The 16,079-nt window shown below is 35.9% G+C and overlaps 1 pseudogene; it reads right to left on the bottom strand.

The window, feature by feature from the left end:
• Positions 1 to 3,382: 3,382 nt before the first annotated feature.
• Positions 3,383 to 4,318, bottom strand: LOC124225509 (olfactory receptor 51I2-like; annotated as a pseudogene).
• Positions 4,319 to 16,079: the final 11,761 nt, after the last annotated feature.

The following is a 16,079-nucleotide window of genomic DNA, read 5'->3' as shown; positions in this document are numbered from 1 at the left end:
AATTAGTTTATTCTCTTCTAGGGTCAACTCATAAAGTTAGAGTCAGAAGCAAACGAATATCAACCTGCTGGGATCAGCATAGAAGGCAAGTTAAGAGAGAGATTTAATTGCCCATGGCAATAAATAAACATGTGGTAGCATTAGCACAAATTTCAAGCTACTTTAAGAGAAGCTTTAAATAAATTTCTAAAAGATAGCTCAAGTAATTAATCAGAAAATAGTTTTTTAGTAGGCGGAGTCATACAGAAGACATAAGTGTAATTTTCAGATAGCTTACATTTTACTAGTAGAAATCATGGAATAGCAGCAAATTATATTACAGAATATAATTAGTGAGGTTGGGGCTTGCTTTGAATTGTTCTATGAATTCAGAAGCACGTCAGTCAGTGAGGGCTGTGTTTGTTAGGAACTTTTGCCAGCAACACTGAGGAGACCACGAGAAAACAGATCCTGGAAGCTTGAAAACTATTTTGGTTCTGAAATTATTCAGCAAGCTTTGATCTGTTAGGTATCAACAGGAGAGAGCAAGTTTTTTCTTCTTTTTTTTAAAAAAAACAGCATGGTCTTTGTCCGTACTGAAAGATCATTTGAGAAATATAAGGAATACCCTCAAAAATGAAATAAAATTCTGATTCTTAAACTGTTTCTCCATATTTTAAGGCCCAGTTTAATAATTTTCTTTATTCTGACTCTTTCTGATCAAAAGCTTCTTAACTTTAACTTCCCTAAGCATGAGTATAGCAAACTGAGGACCATTTCTCATCAATCGTTTAATTTTTTGAGGCCAGCAGACAATTTTCCTTTGAGGAACTCCTTACTTCGGTGTACAGTTTGGGCGAGACCAAAATATCAAAATTCTAAGAAATTTCCCCTGAACTTTCAGCTGCAGAGATTAAGAACCTAAGGAAAAATTATCCTCCTTCATATTTTATGGTAGAGCTAGTGTGAAAGATTCCCCTTTCTATTTGGAACACTGGAAGGACCCCAAACCACTTGTGGTCATCATCTTCCCTAGTTACGTGGAAGCAATGCCAGTCTACATAGAAGAAAATGAGTACAAAACAAAGCAGAAGCAGATAAGAGAGATTGCTTCAGAAAGAAAAAGTGACGTGACAATATTGAGTCCTTAAACTTGGGTCACTGAGATCCTCCCTTTGAATTTGTGACCTATTCTGATATATTTCTTTACATTTCTTTGCTTATAAATTAAATAATGAGGCAACCTAACGGGATATTTTTTCTCTTATGAGGTGATTTGAAACATTTATTTAATTCCATCTTAAAGTATGGCAAATTTATCCCCATCTTGTCTCACTGAGTAGTACAGTAATGCTCCTTTATCCACAGTTTCATTTTCCACAGTTTCAGTTACCTGCCGTCAGCCGTAGGACAAAAATATTACATGGAAAATACCAGAAAAAAACAATTTGCAAGTTTTAAATTTCACACTGTTCTGAGTAGTGTGAAATCTTCTGCCATGCCACGCAGTCTCACCCAGGATGTAAATCATCCCTTTGTCCAGCGTATCCATGCTGTGGACACTGCTTGCCTGTTCGTCATTTAGTAGCCGTTTCAGTTATCAGATCCACTGCTGGGGTGTCACAGTGCTTGTGTTCAAGTCATCCTTATTTTGCTTAATAATGGCCCCAAAAAAGCAATAGTAGTGATGCTTACAATTTGAATATGCCAAAAAGAATCCATAAAGGGCTTCCTTTAAGTGAATAGGTGAAAGTTCTCAATAAGAAAAATCATATGTTGAGGTTGCTAAGATCTACCGTAACTTTTATTAAAGTATCTTGTTAAATTGTTATATTTCATTATTTTTGTTAATCTCTTAATGTGCCTAATTTATAAATTAAAAGTTAGCATAGGTATGTATGTATAGCAGAAAGACATTGCATATACAGCGTTTGGGTTTGGTATTATCCACAGTTTCAGGCATCCACCAAGGGGCTTGGAATTTGTCCCATGTGGATAATGGGTGACTACTGTAACTCTGTAAATGATGGCATTTTTTAATTCATCTGTCGCCTACAGTATGGCATATAGTGAATGCCAAAAAGTTGTGTAAAGATATAAAATAAGGAGCGACAAAGCGCAAAAGGTGAAAAATAAGGATTATACATGATTATTGAATCAATAAATTACTGAATCATGAGTTAATGTCCAAATAGCTCATTTAAAAATGGCTCAGCCAATAATGTCTGGCTCTGCTCTCTGGTAATTAATTTGGAGGCATCATTAGTATATATAAAGAATTTGGTGACTGTCCCTGATCTTCAATGACAACATTGAGAAGATAAATATGGTGCATGATACATTCTTGATACTTGCAAATATACATTTTATAAAAAATATATAAAAAGGGAAGTCTAAATATGTATTCAAACTGGAGAACCACTATATTATTCTGTGGTCACCTTTGGTACCACTATCTGAGTGACAGAAGCATTTATTCTTTTGTATTTATCTTTAAAACCTGACTTAGCCCTTGTCTACTATACTTTTAATTTGTAATATAATGGCTAATATTTTGATATACCATCATTGTTATAAATGTATTACATAAATTATCACACGTTTTTCTTATCATGTCCTTAGAAAGAAGATATCGTTATTAACTGCTTTTCACTGATGGGGACGTTGAGGCACAGATAGGCTGAGTATCTGTGTTTCCTGAAAACATAGCAGATAAGTTACAGAGTCCTGACCTTTGTTTAATCAGTGCATACTTACCTTCAACTAAATTTGAGGTACAATTTAATACAACCTGGGGAAATCTAGTATACATTACATAAATGACAAATTTTAGGTACATTGCTTTGTTATACTTTTGCTTTAATATCTCACTGAATTTTTGTGTTAGATGAGGCTTATATTGGGACAGTTTCAGAAAAAAACATAAAATATAAATAGATTTAAATAAAAACTATGTAAATAAACCCTCTTTTCTCTAATTTGGAATATTTCCTCTACAATATCTCAAAGTTCCCAAAGATAATAAATGTCTGTATAACAATATAAATATCTTATTTTAAATCAACTTTGAACCCTATAGCTGTATATGAGGGATTCTTGTGTAGAAAATATTTGTAGGACCGTTTAGTTTGAAGTGGGGCTCATAGGTAAGTGGTGTGAACTCTAGGAATGAGAAAGATAAAGTGAGGGTGAAAGTGGTTTTAGAAATATCTTTCCTGATATAATATTTAAAACTAGAAGGGAATCTTATATTTCCAGAAAGATTGTAGTAATACCATACAGAGGTATACCAAAAGAGGTACTTTAGCACAGAGGAAAAGAATGTCTGTTCCTCCTTCTATTTTCCATATCCCCGGTATCTTTCAATCAGTTCCTCGAAGAGCTCTCACTTTGTTCTATCATCTTACCTTAACTGCAGTCTACATAGCACATTTCTAATCTGTTTTGTTTTAACACTATAAACCAAAGGATTGTGTACAGGTGTGAGGAAAAGGAAAATGTTGGACATGGTGACATGGGGGAGAGGGGAGTGGTACCTGCCTATTGTGTGGATCAGGGCTAAGGCAATAAGTGGGACGTAGAAAATGAGGACAGTGACAATATGGGAGACACAAGTGTTGAGTGCCTTAAGCTTCCCCTCTCTGGAAGCAATGCCTAGAACTGTCTTCAAGATCAAAGCATAAGACAGGACAATAAAGACAGAGTCAACACCAAAGGAGCAGAGAACCAAGGTCAGCCCATAGATAATGTTCACACTAGTAGACCCACAAGCTAGCTTCATCACGTCAGGGTGGAAGCAGAATGAGTGAGATAGGATGATGCTCTTGCAGAAGGGAAGCCGTTTGAGCAGGATGGGCAAAGGGGCCATCAGCGTCACTCCTCAAGCCACAGCAGCCAATCCCATCTGAGTAATGCGTCAATGGGTCAGGATCATCGTGTAGCGCAGTTGGTTGCGTATGGCCACAAAGCGGTCAAAGGCCATGGCCAGAAGGATGGCTGACTCCATGGAAGAGAAGGTGTGGATGAAGAACATCTTGACCAGGCAACCATGGAATTCAATCTCTCGGTGGTTGAGAAGGAAGACATTAAGTACAGTAACCAGTGTAGATGCTGACATACCTGTGTCAGTGGCTGCCAACATGGACAAGAATACATACTGAGGCTCATGAAGGCTGGGATTCTTGTGCATTATGTGAATGATGATGCTGTTCCCCAGGATGGAAATCACATACATCGTGCTCAATGGGATGGAGATCCAGGTACGACACTCCTCCAGCCCTGGGATTCCTGAAAGAAGGAAGAAGGGTGGTTGGTAGTGGGTGCCACTGAATATAGACATGATGGTTAAACCTAAAAAAGAGAACATGTATAGGAAAGTTAAGCAATAAAGTCAAGTCAAGCTCATTCAATAGTTGAAGAGAGAGTCTAGAGGCAGAAGCAAACTAAATATCTGTTGCATGCAGAGAGAACTGAATACGGTTGAATTCAGCTTAATTCACAAAGTTTATATAGATAATTTTTAGGTGATTTATAACTGCTATCTTGTGAGCAATGTTGTTGATGCAATGGTTCCTCCAAATACACTTCTAGATAAACTATAGCAAAGGATTCTGAACAGAAATGTTCATAGAACAAATTAAGATTCACAAAGCATATGATTAACTCAGCAAATTTAAAACACGCAGTGAGAAGCAGGAGGACAGAGAGAGGATTGGTTCAGACACTTAAAAGAGTGTGCAGGTGAGGAGGAAGGACCATGGTATCCGAATGCTGGATTATGCATTACTCATATGTTCTGTCTCTTCTGATGATGTTAGAAAGACCAGAGCTGAGGTTTGAGCAAGGAGACCCAACAGGTGTAACGTACCTAGGGCCAATACTCACACTTACTCTATCAGACACACAGCGTCATGTGTGTATGCTCACATCTCGAACTCACCAGTAACACTGCTGAACATCAATGCATTTTACCCATATTTCCTGTGCTGAGAACATGTGGGACCAGAATGAAACTACAATAGGTATCATTAATAGGTTACTGATTTAGGCATAACACAGCTGTCATTCTATATCATTAATAGGTTACTGATTTAGGCATAACACAGCTGTCGTTCTATACAGGGCATTATCATATCTTAAGACTTGTTTTTCTCTATCTTTTTATCTATAAATAATATTGCTGTTCATTCTATCATACAACTCATAAGTTTTATCTTTATCACATCCTTTAACATGTCCTACAACTTACCTATTATCTCTATTCACCATAATTTATGAACGTTACCTATGTCATATATGCTATTTGTTTGCCCTTCACAACTATCCTTAATAAATACCACACATTCTGCATATATCTCAAAAACTACTAGTTTGTTCACTATGTTTAATGCATCTCATGAATTTCATCTGCTCCATTTCTTTTCTTGTTTACTTGAATGGAATATTCTCAAATAATACAACAAATATACATTACTACTTTGGGGACATGATGTCTACTAAGATATGATTTCTACCTCCATATAAGGCAGTGTTAGGTAAATATTCATTTTCTATGAATAAGGAAACACATTATATAATGACCTCACAAATAACAGAACTTTACTAAGTATTTTTTCTTTAAATATAATTTCATTTGGTCATAATTTTACCCCATCAAGGAAGGAAGCCAGACTTATTATGTCAAAACCAAAACCAAAGTAAATTAATTAGTAAAACAAAGCAAAACAAAAAACAAAACACGTGAAGCCTTTAAAATCTTAGAAAGGTAAAAAAGTTCCCAAGGTCACATAACTTCGAGTCAGCCAGTACTAAAACCTAATTTTTTGTCCTACTACTGTGCTCTTTAAATGACACTCTTTTGTGATGTTATATAAAATAAATGAATAAATAGTAGGATACAGTGAATGAGTATTGAATGATGACTTAAAAAGTCTTGAAGAATTTAAGGAGAGAATGAAATGTGAGCTCATAATTGGGTGATGAAAACCTTTAATTAGAAGAGGCGAAATCAGCAATAATTCCAGGCTGGTCAACTCAAAGAGCAGAGTAATGGAAATCGAGTAAGACTTATTAGGGAAGGGCACTAAGAATATTCTCCTGAATAGAACGAAGTGTTGTAAAAGGGAAGGAAGGTAAAATAAGATGGAAGAGGTAGTATGGAGCCTTGTCGGAAAGAAGGTCGGGGGTAAAAGGATATAATGGTGGATATAAGTGGTATAATGAAGGTTCTACCAAGTGTCAGAAGGCAAACTCATTAGCATGAAAGGCAGTTTGGATTCAGGACAAACTCTTTGGTAACTCTTATGTGACTAAGATATCAAGTGGTGAGAATCTAAGCAAGAGGGTTTGATTCACTAGAGAGAGATGTAGGCAAGAGCATTTTTAAGGAAAAGAAATGCAACCAACCAACAAGATTTAATTAACTAGATAAAGGGGACAAAGCCTCCCACCTCTCACTTTACACCAAGATTTTAAGCCTGGTTTCTTGCCTTAGATAACGACATGAAAGTGTATTTCAACCAGTTCATAGCAGGAGCCATACTTTCCAAAAAGAGGGTTACAGAGAAAAATCCATATGGAAACATTTTAATTTATTTGCTAGCATTGTCTCTAATGGCCATTCTCACTGTAATGGAGAAGGGAAAAGAGCATTGAAGCAGAGAATATACAATAGCAAATTGAGAAAAAAGAGAGAACTGAATAGTGGACTGTCCTGGAAATAAAAAAATGAGAGAGTTTCAACAAATAGGTAGTCAGTGGAAATAAATGCTCTATAATTAAAACTGGAGAACTGAGAAATCCCCATATTGCACTTGGTGATTAGAAATGTTGTTGATAAAAGTGGTTTTAGGAGACTAGAACACCAGAAAGCAAGAATGAGAGGAGGCATCTATGAGTGAACGGGTAGTGAGAGACTAGTAGTGGAAAAATATATACCATAAAACGTAAGTTACAGTGGAAACAATGTTATATTTTTAACAAGATAAAGAAAGAAAGACAATTTGAAATGAGCTTAAGCTTTGGAGTAAGAGATGCCCAGATCAGAATCCAGCTACTATCACCCTTCTAATTTGCTGAATTTGTGATCTTGGACCCGGTACTTAACCCTTCTGTTTTGCAGTATTCTCTCCTGTGAAATGGATCAACTGGAATCTATCATACTGTCATTAGTGGAAGATTTCAAACTAAAAAGGCAAGCAGAGTGTGCACTATTGGCAGTAGAGAACTGTAAGAAAGGAGTAAGGTGGCTAGGTCTTAGCAAGAAAGAGGGGGGCATTGAATGATGGAATATTTTCCTTTCAAATCTCTAAATCTGAAAATCCCTCCAATTGTAGATACAAGATAACAACTGCATTATTAACGTTATGAACTGTTTCTTGTCACTGCACAGCACACATACCAGGAACTGTGTTTTCTTCTAAAGTACACCTGCACTTTCAGAAATACACAGCATATCATGTATTTTCTCTGCGGGAGCCTGACAAGAAAGGACCCACTTAGGTATGGAATCTTACTGTTTGCAAGTCAATTTGGGGCTGAGGAGCAGGAGTGTCTCTGGATTCCTCTCGGGTTGGGGGCTAGAGAGGAGGCTTTACTGGTTGTTAGAAGGGGGAGAAGACTCCGTGGATAAGCCCTGAGGAGCAATAAGACTAAATTATCTAGTAACTCTCATCGCGTGTGTTATCTTCAAATATTCCAACAGAATAAAGTATGTAAGACTCCACTGCACTTTCAAGAGAGGATAAATAGTACTATTGTAAACAATCTGTGCGACATTTAACATTTATATAATTTAGTGAAATGATTTAACTCAGTTCTTGCCGTGGTAAGGAGTTAACTATTGGAAAGATAAAAGTGTTTGAGAAAGAAAAAATGGATAATGGGGAGCCTGTGGAAATGGAGATATTTGAAAAGAAAAAAAAAGAAAGAAAACAGAGTAGGAAGTACCTTCCTTCAGAACAGTACTTCAGGTTATGGCAAGAAATGAAAAGTAGAGGCTAAAACTGATAAAACAGAGAGTGAGCAACCTTAATGTTTGGTTGCCTTCAATTCAGCCACTTTAACAGTGTTTTTATTTCTAGCTTTAATCAACCTATATCCATCTTCCATGAACTTCCTATGAGCTGTAATAACTTACTTCTTTCAGGTCTTCTTAAGTAAACTATTGTCAGAAAAGTCCTCGATCACATTTGGGACCAAGGGACCTAGGAAAGACAGTAGCATCTGCAGGGACCCTCTACAGTACTTGGAGCATTTATTCCTCCACCAGCTGAAAAAGCTAAAAGGCTGTTTGTCTCTTCTCCCTTCCCTGAGGACTGGCCAGGCCTTGCAACGTCTTAGGAGATCCCAGTCTCCCTCAGAAAGAGGGGTCAGGAAGCTAGAAGTGAAAAACAACACCCAGTAAAATGTCTCTTCATTCTCCTTGTACAGAGTCATTTTTAGTAAAAACACTTCTGTGAACAGAAAATGGAAATAACTAGATCCATAGTAAGATTTACTGTCATGTCTGAGTGTGTCTATATGCATGTGTGAATTGTTAGGAGAGTATCTTGGGGCCCAGGGCAGGCCACCCCAAAATATCCCACAATGGCATATTGATTATTTTGAATTAAAGTTACTTGAGAAGCAGCCAATGCAAAAAGAAAAATGTTGATCCTCTTCATTCTTTTCCCCCTGAAAGCAGAAAATAAATCTCCCATGTGAAAGATGTTCTCCCTGCATCCTTATCACCAGAGCTTGGGAAGTCAGGGCCGGGAAGCCTGTATAAACACACCTTGCTAATTTCCACATCAAGCCTAAACTCTGTTTAAATTCCTCTTTTGTTATGTAACCCAAACCTAAGTTTTTTGTTCTGTCATTCCTCACAAACCTACTGGGTTTTTTGGGTGTAAAACAAATATATATATATATGTATACTGTCTGTTTGTTGACTTTCCGAGTCCTTTCTCTACGATCTCCAATACGTAGATATTAGACAGGTATTTCACCTGTTAATCTGTCTCGAGGTTTTTTTTATCAGTATGTCCAGAAGAACTCAAGAGGAACAAGGTAAAATTACCCCCTCCCTGACATACTCTATGACTCAACTATTTTTCCTCACCTAATGCTAAAACTGCTTAAAATGCGTTGTTAGTGATCATTGTTCAAAGGCAATATCTGTTACTTTTAGGCTTTTCTTGAAAATAGAAACTGCTTGAAGTCCTAGTCCATTACAACGTCACAAATAATTGATATGCATGAATATAAAAAGTTGTCAATGATTATACTTTTTAATGTTCATTAATCTTATGCAAATATATAGCCGGTAATCTTCTGATGCTTTTGCAACTTGTTGAGGAGGGAAACTATGGACTGTAAAGGTGTACAAAGAGCAATGCATATTAATAGGCAATTGAGAAAGAACTCTTAAAAAGACTGCCAGATACAAAACTGGTTAATGTACTGTATAACAAAACTCCTAAGCTTTAGGGTTATCTTCTCTACTAGATAGAAAACATTTGCATTGCTTACTGGACAACAACAAACGTTTTTTTTACTTCACAGGGTCTGATAGTCTAGTCAAATAGTAAATAGCAAAATTAAAGTTACAATTTCCTAGAGATTAAACAGTCTTTAAATAGGCCTGTTAATTTCTTCAATATGACATTGAAAGAACATGAAATCATATTTTGCTTTACTTCCATGTTTTGAATAATTTTGAACAGATTTTTTTTTCCAGTAGTATTTTCTAATAATAAATCATGGGCATAAGCAGAGCTTTAATAAACAGAGAAAACTTGCATAACCTCACAGAATTTCTCTATCCCTTGGGTGGAGGAATAATTCAAGTAGTCATTTGAAGGGCTGGGGACAGGATAAATGAAAAAGGTCCCAAGTAGAAGAAGAGTGCTCTTCTTACTCGGATATCACATAATAGTGACACCAACTTCTGACTCCAGCAGAAGTCCAGCAGTACAAATGTTCATTAAGCAAAGCCAAATACATTACTTATTTCAGTAAATAAGAATAACGTCTTGACTGGGACTTGGTAGGATGTCTGCATGGGGAGATCAAGGGGGATGGATGTTATGAGGTCTGGTTCACGTGGCTTAAGTGGATCTTTCAATTAAAGAATCTAATTGAGATTGAGCAAAATTCATCATATAATAAATTAGGATTGATAGATACTGTGAGGTGAGGGTCTTGACGAGAGCCTTAATGAGGTGACAGTTGTTTGCTAAGCAAGTAGGTACACCCAGTTAAGTGATATATTATTCTAAGGGGCCTATTTATCTAATTGAGAAATTTAGTGTCCCGAGATGGGGGATTGTTGAGAAGTTTTGTTTTGTTTTTTTCAACAAATAGATTTGCGGATGTTCCTGAAACAAACAAACAATTTACTGATTTAGAGTCTTGTTTGGAAGAGTAAGTGATTCCTGAAACAATAAGCTAAATCATGTAGGTGTAGCCGACCTTTGTTCTTAGTCCTGATAATGAAGCTATCGGCCTTAGACAGTCACAGGGCTTAGTAATCACTGCAGTTTAGCTTACCAGAGAAGGTTGATCCCCATTTTCCACCTCCACATTTCTTGATTATGAGAAGAGGTCAAACAAGAATAACAATAACAACAAAATTCAGACAAGCAGAAGGAGGCGGAGAAGGAGGAGGAGGAGAATGTGGGGGAGGAGGAGAATGTGGGGGAGGAGGAGGACAAGGGACAGAGAAACTGAAATTTTGAAATTTTCCACCCAATACTACTGGGACCATTAGCCAAGCAAATAAGTACTTCCATCAAAATTGGGGCACTGGAACTAGAGTGCCAGCACCACTCAAGTTCTCCAGCCTTAGACTTCGAGGCAAACCTAAATATTTGAGTGCTTGAGAACGGATGTGGGATATGGATGGAGAATAAATAATCACTAATAAGAAAAGGTAATAGGAGTGTAATGGTCAGAAGTTACTTTTTTCTTTTTCTGAGCACTGAAAAGCTTTTTACTGTTAAGGCATAAATATCGTCTTCTTAGTCTTAGTCTATTCCTGAGTTAACAGTCAACTTCGTGTTTTGCTAGAGATCAAAGAAAAACATCATGTTGATGCTCTTCCAAAATAGAGCTTGAGCCTGTTCATTTTGATTCATATAATCAAAAACAACCCTAATCCAGGTTTTTTCCTGGGGAACTGAAATAGGCTCAAAACATTTTTTTTTCAACCAGTTCTTCCCTTTCAAGCCATTCTTCACAATGTAGCCAGAGTGAATTTCCTAAAATGAATATATGATTACATTAGCACTGTATTTAAAAATCTTTGGTGACTTTCCATGGTCCTTCACCACCTGAACCTTGCAAAATAGATCCAGCCACATTTCACCACTATTTCAACCAAAATACCAGAATAGAGATGTTTTAGTAACCTGGATTTTGTTTTTTAATTTTTTTCTCTCACGCACACATCAGAGGCCACCCTTATAGTCTCTCTTTTGAGTGGACTTACCTTCCCTACGTACTCTTCTGTGTCACTTATTTACCCTTCTGTTCCACACACTTATATTAACACCTGTGTGAGTTCTTCTGGGTTCTTTTAGATTGAATACATAATTAAAGGACTGGAAATTATCATTGGTACTTATTTTCTTAAAATCTAGGTCTGTACACTCTTCAGAAAAGTAAGAACAATATCTCGGTTCTGCATGTTGGCTTAATAAAACTTTGGATACCAGGAATACTGAAGTAGAGACAAAAATATGTGGTTTTCTCCTAAAGATTGTTGGAATTATCCAAATAGCATCTGCATCCTTTCCAATTTCTCTTTTAGCCTTTCAGTACATTTTAGGACAATAATCATATTTGTCTAGCCAGAAATCTTCTCTTCTTTGTGACAATGATTGTATGATGAATGAAAATTTTGTTAGTTTTCTCTTCAGAGATTTTGAAATCTTTCAAGATAAGATTGAGAAAGGGCCATTTGTCTCACCTTCTGGAAAAATTAATATCACTAGACTTCCAGATTTTAATATAAATTATTTACAGTAATGATGTTTTGATGAAATGATTTATAATAGATTTGATGAAATGATTTCTAATAGATTTATAATATTATATACACTATATTGGAAGCAAAAAATACACTTTCCTAATGCATCCCCAGAGCACAGAGCAAGCCTCTGCATAGTGTAGTGAGTGTGTCCAATAAAAATTTATTGAGTGATTGAAATAATGAATAAATGGATTCCAAAAGCAAAGAGACACATATGGTTTACAGGAGAGGGATTATGCGTGGGACATTGAGATGCATGAGGAAAATGGCAAACCTGCTTCTTATAGAATGGAGAACGTTGGGAAGGGTTCAAATCTTTCATTTCTGAAAAAGTGGAAGTTTAGTGGAGCAGAACTTAAGGAAATATACAACTCCAGCCCAATAGTTTGCCTTTCTTTGACTTCTTCCCTGTTCGTAAATTGGAAAATATCATTATTTTAATATACTAACCTATTAATACTAGTTAGCTGAAATAAATAAAATTTGAGAATTTTCCATTTAAACAAAGGAAGCAAGGAGACAAGAATGACCTTGCAGCTTTTGGAATCATAAAATTATGACATACAGATTTATCTCCCCTTTCTTCTCTCAAAAATATTTTTATATCTTTAATATTTTAATTTTTTTCTATTGATTTGGTCATACATTTAAAAAACGGAAGCAAACCTTTATTTCTTGTTCTATTTATGTAATAGTACATTTTAATTCTTTGCCAAGATAGAAGGGGTTTCACCTCTAAAATTCTTTCTATTTCTCCTCTTTTAACCCTTCTTCCCACTCATCTTATTTTTTAATCTTAGTTTTGTATTGCCAATGCTGATATTTGCATTTTTTATAAATATTTTTGAAGCATTCCGTATTATCTCCAGATTGAAACTACATTTAAAACCATTACTATTATTATTATCTTTTTTTTCCGAGGAAGATGCACCCTGAGCTAACATGTGGGCCAATCTTCCTCTACCTTGCCTATTGGTCCCCGTCACAGCATGGCTGACAAGGGGTGTAAGTCCATACCTGAGATCCAAACCCATGAAACCAGGTCGCTGAAGTAGAGTGCGCTGAACTCAACCACAGTGCCACAGAGCCAGCTCTTTAACCGTTATTACTTCTAGATACAGCCAAATCTTATCTAGGAATACACTTTCTTCTTTGGAGTTCTAATATAACAATCACTGTGCAACTTGAAGGAGAAAGCTTTAAAGTCCAGGTAAAATCATCTGTTTTTCTAAAATTCCAACAGTTACTTAAAGTCATGACATATTTTAGTGTGCTTCATATTTTAGCATTGACTTTATCTGTACTTTAAAAGTTATTTTCTGTGGAATTTCTAATAGAATATTTCCTCTTGTTGAAGAATAAACATCAACTTTCTTTGTCGTGACCCTGATGCTGTCTGCCAATTGTGCCCTTCATTCTATTATTTAGGTTGCTTCTTTCAGCTCTTCTTTTTGATAACAAACAAAATTTTCCCAGTTTTACTGGGATACCATTGACATTTAACATTGTGTTAGCTTAAGGTGTACAAAGTGTTTATTTGATACACACATATTGCAAAATAATTATCGTAGTAGGGTTAGTTACCCCTTCCATCATGTTACATATTACTTTTTTTATTTTTTTTTACTTGAGAAAGATTAGCCATGAGCTAACAACCTTGCCAATCCTCTATTTTCTATGTCGGCTGCCAACACAGCATGGCTGATGAGTGGTGTATGTCTGCCCCTGGGATCCGAACCCACAGACCTGGGCTGCCAAAGCAGAGCACATGAACTTAACTACTATGCCATGGGGCCAACCCCATATTATCATTTTTGTGTGTGTGATGAGGGCATCTAAACTCTACTTCTAGCAACTTTCAAATATATAATACAATATTGTTGACTATAATCACCTTGGTGTACATTAGATCACCAGAACTTATTCATCTTTTAACTGGAAGTTTGTACACTTTGGTCAACCTCTCCCTATTTCCCCCATTCTGCAGGCCCTGACAAGCTCCATTCTACTCTTTGTTTTTATAAGTTCAGCTTTTTTGGATTCCACATATAAGTAATATCATACAGCATTTGTCTTTCTCTGTCTGGCTCATTTCAATTAGTGTAATGCTCTCAAGTTCTATCTATATTTTAGCAAATGATAGTATTTTCTTCTTCCTCATGGCTGAATAATATCTCATTGTGTGTGTGTGTGTGTGTGTATGTGTGTATTTGTAGATGTAGTTGTTTCTGTATCTTTGCTATTATGAAGAATGCTGCAAGGAACAGGAAAGTTCTAATATTTCTACAAGATATTCATTTCTTATGGGTATATGCCAGAAAGTGGGATTGCTGGATCATATGGTAGTTCCATTTTTAATTTTTTGAAGAACATCCATACCGTTTTCCATAATGGCTGCACCAATTTACATTTTCACCAACAGTGCAGAAGAGTTCCCTTTTCTTTACATCCTCATCAATACTTGTTATTGCTTATCTTTTTCATAATAGCCATTCTAATTGGTGTGAGGTGAAATCTCATTGTGATCTCTCATTTATTGCCTGATGATTAGTGATGTTGAGCATCTTTCAATGTACCTGTTGTCCATTTGCATGTCATCTTTGAGAAATATCTATTCAAGTCTTCAGCCCATTCTTTAATCAAATTGTTTATTTGCTCTTGAGTTGTATGAATTCCTTATATATTTTGGATATTAACCCTTTATCAGATACACGATTTGCAAATATTTTCTCCCATTCAGTGGGTTGTCTTTCATTTTGTTGATTATTTCTTTTGCTGTGCAGTTCTTTAGTTTGATGTAGTCTCATTTATTTATTTATGCTTTTGTCATTCATGCTTTTAGTGTCATATCTAAAAAGTTGTTTCCAAGACCAATTTCAAAGAGAATTTTTCCTGTATTTTCTTCTAGGAGTTTTACAGTTTCAGGTCTTATGTTTAAGCTCTTAATCCACCTCAAGTTAATTTTTTTTTTTTTAAAGATTTTATTTTTTTTTCCTTTTTTTTTCTCCCCAAAGCCCCCTGGTACATAGTTGTATATTCTTCGTTGTGGGTCCTTCTAGTTGTGGCATGTGGGATGCTGCCTCAGCGTGGTCTGATGAGCAGTGCCATGTCCGCGCCCAGGGTTTGAACCAACGAAACACTGGGCCGCCTGCAGCGGAGCGTGCGAACTTAACCACTCAGCCACAGGGCCAGCCCCAGCTCAAGTTAATTTTTGAGTAATGAAAGATAGTAGTCTAGTTTCATTCTTCTGCATATGATTATCCAGTTTTCCCAAGACCATTTATTAAAGAGACTCTCTTTTCTCCATTGAGTATTTTTGGCTACCTTGTCAAATATTAGGTGACTGTATATGTGATGATTCACTTTTGGGCTCCTGATCTTGTTGCCTTGGTCCATGAGTCTATTTTTATGCCCATACCATACTGTTTAATTACCATGTCTTCATAATATACTTTGAAATCACGAAGTATGATATCCCTGGCTTTCCTCTTCTTTGTTAGGATTGCTTTGACTCTCTTTCATCTTTTGTTGTTCTATACAAATTTTAGAATTCTTTTTTCTATTTCTACGAAAACTGCCATTGGAATTTTTTCAGGTATTGCTTGACTCTATAGATAGCTTTGTGTAGTATGGATATTTTAACAATATTAAGTTTCCTGATCCATGAATATGGGACATCTTTCCATTTATTTGTGTTTTCTTCAATTTCATTCTTCAAAGTCATGTTTTTCACTGTATAGATCTTTCACATCCTTGCTGAAATTAAGTTGGTTAAATTTATTCCTAAGTATTTTATTTATTCTACTGTTTTAAGTGGAATTTAGTTGTTAGTTAAGATATCTGTGGAGTTACAGACTCAAAAACAAGAAGAAAAAAATAGTTCTTTAATATCAGGGTAGCATTGTTTCTCTGTTTATACATTCCAGGTTTAATAATTAGAAATATAACGCCTATCTTGTCCTCTCTGTTTTGTGAACTTTTTCCTTTTCTTTGTTTTGTTTTTTTCTTTTTGTCTATTAATAAGCAGTTAAGATATTCTCATTTTCCACTGTGTTCTCAAATGGCATAGTGATAAGGGTGGGTTTAT

Source organism: Equus quagga, chromosome 14 (assembly GCF_021613505.1).
Source record: "Equus quagga isolate Etosha38 chromosome 14, UCLA_HA_Equagga_1.0, whole genome shotgun sequence".
Classification (NCBI taxonomy): Eukaryota; Metazoa; Chordata; class Mammalia; order Perissodactyla; family Equidae; genus Equus; species Equus quagga.
The sequence above is the reverse complement of the archived record's forward strand: the minus strand, read 5'-3'. Positions and strand labels throughout refer to the sequence as shown.